The sequence below is a fragment of the Mirounga leonina genome, unplaced genomic scaffold (assembly GCF_011800145.1).
Source record: "Mirounga leonina isolate KUSES-001 unplaced genomic scaffold, KU_Mleo_1.0 Mir_171, whole genome shotgun sequence".
Taxonomy (NCBI): Eukaryota; Metazoa; Chordata; class Mammalia; order Carnivora; family Phocidae; genus Mirounga; species Mirounga leonina.
In genome coordinates this window covers 2,897,507-2,903,865 of record NW_023270436.1, presented here as the reverse complement: position 1 = coordinate 2,903,865, position 6,359 = coordinate 2,897,507, and positions in this window count along the sequence as shown.

Below are 6,359 nucleotides of genomic sequence, written 5' to 3'. Positions count from 1 at the left end.
CTCCCAGTCCTCATCTGTGCCACAGAGATGCTAAGTGCTCTCTCCTTTGCGGCGGCCGTGACGATATGCCACTTTTGTCAGCGAGGAGCGGACGGTGCAGACACTGCATTTGGGGAAAAGCATGTATGCCCAGGGGACAGTCAGGGAAGGAAATCGTTCTAGGGGACATTACAGTCACACTTAGAGAATGCAGACTCCGTGACAGACAGGCTCAGAGAGGTAAGGTGACTCGCCTGATGTCACACAGGAAATCCTTCACAAAGCCCGCCTTGGGCCTTCTGTCCTCTCATTTCTGGTGCTGTCTTTCCCCTGCCATATTCCTTTATTTTTCTAATACAGGAGCAAACAATCCTGCATTTTCTTGGGATCAGAGTCAGTGTGAATTCGGGGGAATGGAAACATGATGTAGTAAGGACAAGGGGCTGGGACCGCATTTACAAATCTGTGGCTAGTGCAGCGTTTACCCCCGAGAGCCGCTGCCCCACAGGTGAGCTGCGAGGCATGAATACAAGTCATGTCCCCAAAGGCAGACAGATCTAGACTACTCCGCGAGCGTGCGGTCTCTGACCCTGGGTCAGAATTTAGAAACGGCTGTCCCCAAGTGTCCTGTGCTTTAAGATGTCACCAGGCCCCAAAGGCTGGTAAGCTATTCAGAACGAGGCTGTGCCCTTCCCGCCAGGGATGCCGTCTGCGTGGGGAAGTCCGTGGTATGAGGCAGAGCTCCAGAGATGACTGCACGCAGTAGAAACCGCGGCGCCCGGTGCCCCGACACGGAGGCGCCAGATGGGATCATTTGGAGAAGTATTTTTGGCTGCCCAGTCTTTGGACCTTATTGTGCCTCCATTAAAAAAAAAAAAAAAAAATCATTCCAAAGTAGTTTCTGTTGCTTGCATTAAAGAACTCCCATGGAAAGAAATGGAATCAAAAACACCGTGTTTTTTTTTTTTTAAGTTTTCATTTTGTCTCATTCCGTTCATTTTTCAAATCATGGTAAAACATGAATAACATAATATTTATCATTTAGCCACTCCTGAACATGCAAGCGGGCGACATGACGTAGGCTCACAGTACTCTGCAACTATCCCCACTCTCTACACCCAGATCGCTTCCGGCGTCCCCGGAAGAAACCTCGCACCCCTGAAGCTATGGCTCCCGGCCTTCCTGCCCCAGCCCTGGATCTGCCCATCAATTCTTGCTCCTCTGCATCTGGCTTATCCTACTACGCATAGCATGCTCAAGGGCCACCCATCCTGTAGCACGGTATCAATACTTCACTTCCTTTTGTGGATCAGTAACATCCCGTGTAGCTGCAGACCACATTTTGCTGATCCATTCACCTGTCGATGGACACCTGGCTTGTTTGCACCTCTCTGCCCTTGTGCATGATGCTCCTAGGAGCACAGGTGTACAAATAACTGTTTGAGTCTCTTTTTTCAATTCTGCAGAATCATTCTTGCCAATCCCACATGAGGCCCCGTGCTGGACCCCCCACAGCTGTCCCTGTATGGGAAATCCAGCACTTTGCTTTTCATTATACCCATACCGTTTTCTTTTCCTCTGAACAAGTATCAGGAAATTTGCTGAATTTAATTGTCCCTACATTACTTTGGGGTTCTTCGCACTAGTTTTTCAGCAAGCCCCTCTTATCGTTTCTGGAAAATTATATGCTCACTTATAACTGGAACGTCAACTAAGGCATTCCCTTCCTGCCACTGTCCCCAATCCCCAGTGAAGATGAACTAGTCTGGTGTGCCACCTTGCAGAGTAATGTTGAGCCATGTCTAAAATAATGGATTAGAGTCACTTTCCTCTAGCAATATACTGCATTCACCTAAGACCTAAAGCATCTTAACTGAAACCAATTTCTTTTTTTTCTTTTTAGGGGGGAGGAGGTGCAAAGAGAGAGGGAGAATCTCAAGCAGACTCCCCGCTGAGCACAGAGCTGGACATGGGGCTCCATCTCATGACCCTGAAATCATGACCTCAGCCAAAATCAAAAGTCACGTGCTTAATGGCCTAAGTCACCCAGGCGTCCCTGAAAGCAATTTCTAATGCAGGGATGTGTGGCGTCTAGCCACCTAGATGGAGGGAAGGAGGATTTGAATTGGAGGGCTTTTTTAGGTGTAGGAAACCACCTCACCCAGGCTGCCATCAGTCGGGGCTGTGAGCTGTGCACCGAGAAGCACCTGCAGCCAGCCACAGATGTGGCCCACGCCTCCCAGCCTGGCAGCTTTGCCGGAGGCCCGACCGGTCCTGAGAGAGGAGCTGCTCTTCACAGCCACCGGCTGCTATTAACAACTAGAACATCCCCTCAAAGGTCATTGATGTTGTCAAAAGATGTGACATTTTTTCAGTTGGTTAATGACAAGCTAGGGATTTGAAATGTGTAGGTCTGTGGTGTTCAGATCAGGGAAAAACATATGGCTCAGAGTGGAATCTAAGACCACGGGGGAATCAGGAGAAACTTGCTCCTACCCCTCCAGCTGGCCGCCAGGAGTCACGGCTCCCCACACTGGGGTGTCCGCTGGTCCTTTCCTCGGATGGGGCCTGGACCCAGGGCTGTCCGTTCTGCTTTCCTTGAGGAGTGATTTTTAAGTCCTCACTGTCCCTAGTATGGACACCAGCAAACTGCAGATGCAGTGGGGAGCACCCCTCTCTCCCAGCGGGCCTCCTCCTTCACCCCTCCATGGTCCACACCCCACCCAGCCCTCCAGAGCCATCCTGTACAAGATGCAGACAAGACTCCGGCCCAACCACGAGCTCCTCCTCACACTTAGAAGCGTCCCCATCACAGCCAGGCGGCCCCGGCCAGGGCCCCGGTCTCCTGCCCTCCTCCAGCCCCTGGACACGCTGCACCTTGGCCCGAGGGGTCCCCTTTCCTGTATAACCAGCCCATCTCTGCTCAGAAGGCTGGCCCACATGTCGCATCCTCTGGGGTGACCTCGTTGAGCACTTTCTCCAAAGGGCCGTCCACCCAGGGACGTTCATGTATCACCCAGGGGCGGGATCCGAAAGGGCTTTGTGCATTTACTGCTTCCCTCCAGCTGGGTGGGTGCTCCCCCTCACCCTTTACTATGGGAGCCGCGTAAGAGCGCTCATGCTGGCGGTGCTGGGCCCAATGCCGCGAACCCCACCCCACCTGCAGTAGGTGACAGACGGGCATCTGAAGAACGGATGAATAAGCACCTCATGGGGTTGCTAGCGAATTGCATGACACACCGTCTGTAAAGCCCCTCGCGTGGGCTGGGCGCGAAGCTGGGGTGCGCTGACGTCATCTATCCTTCTTATGACTGAGAGGTGCCAGGGGACGGTACAAGCAGCAAACTGGTAGCCTCCGGATCACATCTGAGCCCAGGCTGACTTGGTATGGTTTTCAGAATGTTTTTAAAAATTGAGCCAGTATTAAAACATTGGAGAGTTTATGTTAAATCCTGGTTTCTAGATACTTTTCCACTCCCTATTAGCCCCCGCAAAACTCTGGCAACACCAGACTCCTATTTTACATGGCGACCTCTGGGTGGCTCTGGGCAGCACCTGCTCCTTGTCACCTGGCCCCGGGGAGCATCTGAGTTTGTAGGATGAATAGGGGCGTGATGATCACAGCAGGAGCCTTGATTCCTAAGGGTCCACCTTTCTGCAGCAAGGGGAGGTTTAGGCAGGAGAACCATAGTAGATCTAATCTTCCCTCCACTTGAATCAGGCCCATGGGGGTCATGGATCTGGCTAACACGTCTGTGGGTGATGTTGGCCACACACTTGCCCCTCAGGAAGCAGACAGCCACCAGCTTTCTGCACCCATCCTGCCAGGGACAGCGATTCCACTCTGCATGTAGGTCCTGGCCTTCTGGCTCTCCGATGCTGGGAACCAGGCAGCATCCCACACTGCCACCTAGCTCCCCACCATGAGCCAGGAGAAGGGCAGAGTCAAGTGTGAGCCTGACTGCTGGACACCACGATCGTGGCCAGGGAGCACTGACAGGGGCCCTGTCGCTCCCAATCTGCTCTGGCCAGGCCCCCTCCCCCAACTAGTGAATAACAAAGAGCCCCCAGACCTCCTGACTGCCCACCGTGCGTGCACACAGGGGACAAACGGCCTCTAGCCAGCGAAGCGACCCTGGGGCCTCCCTGATCACGTGTGAGGTATGGCCCCGCAGTCACTCAGCCCAGGGCCCCTTCAGATACAGGAGCGGCCACAAGGCAATTGCAATGAGAAAGCATCCTGGCCACCGTGGGCCAGCAGGCTTTCCAGGCTGTCACGCTGCAAATTTATGTTGCTGCAGGACTCGGGAGTGGAGCGGCAGGAGTGACAGGCTTGCCCGGTGGCTCTCGGCTGCAGAGGCTAACAGATCTCTCCCTGTTCTGGGAGAAGGGGCTGGGGAGGGCTGGCTCCAAGCACACCCTTTCATGCAATGGGTCTTTTACTTGAGCTCAGTGTTATAATTAGCCAGCACAGCTAGGTGTTTCCTTTCCAGAATCAAGCCGGTAAAGAGGCGGCTGGCAAGAAGCATTCTCTGGAGTTGTGTATCGTGCCACTTGCAGAGGGCAGGTGTGCTCAGATTGCCCCCCAAACGGAGAGTGAAGACAAGCACTTGGCACAGTCACCAATTCTAAAGGAGTCCCAGTCCTCCCTGACATGCTGCTCTGCTTCGCGACACTTCCCTTCATACAAGGGCACGCACACATCCAGGAGCACACGTGCACACACATCCCCTCCTGACTGCACGGCACCAGGGGAAGGCATTGTCAGAAAAGCTGTTTCGATTCAAGGTGCCAGATTTTAGTTGGTCAGGCAGAACCTCGGCACGTTGCTTTTCTTTGAGCTCTAATCCCACCCAGAACATGGTAGAACGCTTCCTAGGTGGGCCCTGCTCTTCAGCCCCCCAGTGCTCTCTTTCTGCAGTGGGACAAATAGGTCCCCCCAAAGTTGTGTTTACTCAGAACCTCAGACGCGACCTTATTTGGAAATATGGTCTTCATAGATGTAATTAGTTAAGGATCTCAAGAAGAAGTCACGCTGAATTTAGAGCCTAAATCCAAGGACTAGTGTCTTTACAAGAAAAGGAGTGGCAGAGAGACACTGGGAAAGGAGGCCCCGTGAAGACAGAGGCAGAGGAACGCCAGGAGATGCAAGAGGCAGGATGTGTTCTCCCCTAGAGCCTTGGTGAGGACAGGGCACTGCCCACATCCTGATTTCAGACTCGCTGCCTCCACAAGGGCAAGAGAGCACATTTTTATTGTTTGAAGCTGCTCGGTTTGTGGCATTTGTTACAGCAGCCCCAGGAAGCTAATAGGCTCTGTGAGGGATGTGAAAAGCCCTAGATTGTAATTACTGGCCTTTTTCATTTGACAGTAAGCCTCTATATTTGATTCTGATCATGGCATGTAGTTGGCAAGATTCAGAGCTTGAGGAATGAGTGAGCAAGACGGTGAATGAATGGGAGGATGGGGCTGCATGAGATAGGGGTGCTGACGGGGCCACTGAGGCATCCTCCCACCAGGAGCCATGGCCCTGTCTCTGGACTGAGAACAGACAGAGGGAATGAACCTTGCCTGCAGCCCCCTTGTCCCCATTCTGGTCCTGAAAATGGAAGTGTCAGATTACCAAGGCTCACGTTTGGGCCTAATGCCCAGAGCCGCCTCTTGAGGGCATACACCTAAAAAAGTAACGCTGCCTGTTGTAACTATGAGAAGCAACGTGGGAGTGAGTGTATCTCTTGTTTGCACAGCACCCCGCTCGATCACGACCTTGTGCACAAGGGAGCTGTGAGGAGGTGGCCTCCTACCCGGCTAAACCTATGCATACCTGGCAACCGTGACCCAGATGTCCACCCTCACCATCTGCCCTTTGGCTGTCTGGTCTACACTGAATGCAGCACCCGTGGCTAGGGACAAGAAAAAGTCACAATCTCAGACTGTGATGGGTGCTTTGTAAGTAAATGTTTATGGCCCTTGACCTTTCTGGACCTCGGCGGCGCCGGGTCACTCAGAGGAGGGGGGCCCTCCGTGGCGCCCAGTTACCCGGAGGGGTAGGTCTCGGCGGCCCCCGGTCACCCGGAGGGGGAGGTTTCGGCTGCAGCCGGTCACCCGGAGGGGGAGGTCTCGGCGGTGCCCGGTTACGGGAGGAGGAGGTCTCGGTGGCGCCGGGTCACCCGGAGGGGTAAGTCTCGGTGGTGCCCGGTCACCCAGAGGAGGACCCTCTGTGGCGTCCGGTCACCTGGAGGGGGGGCCCTTGGCAGCGCCCGGTCACCCGGAGGAGGGGCCCTTGGCGGCGCCCGGTCACCCGGAGGAGGGGCCCTTGGCAGCGCCCGGTCACCGGAGGAGGGGGTCTCGGCGGCGCCCGGTCACCCGGAGGAGGGGGT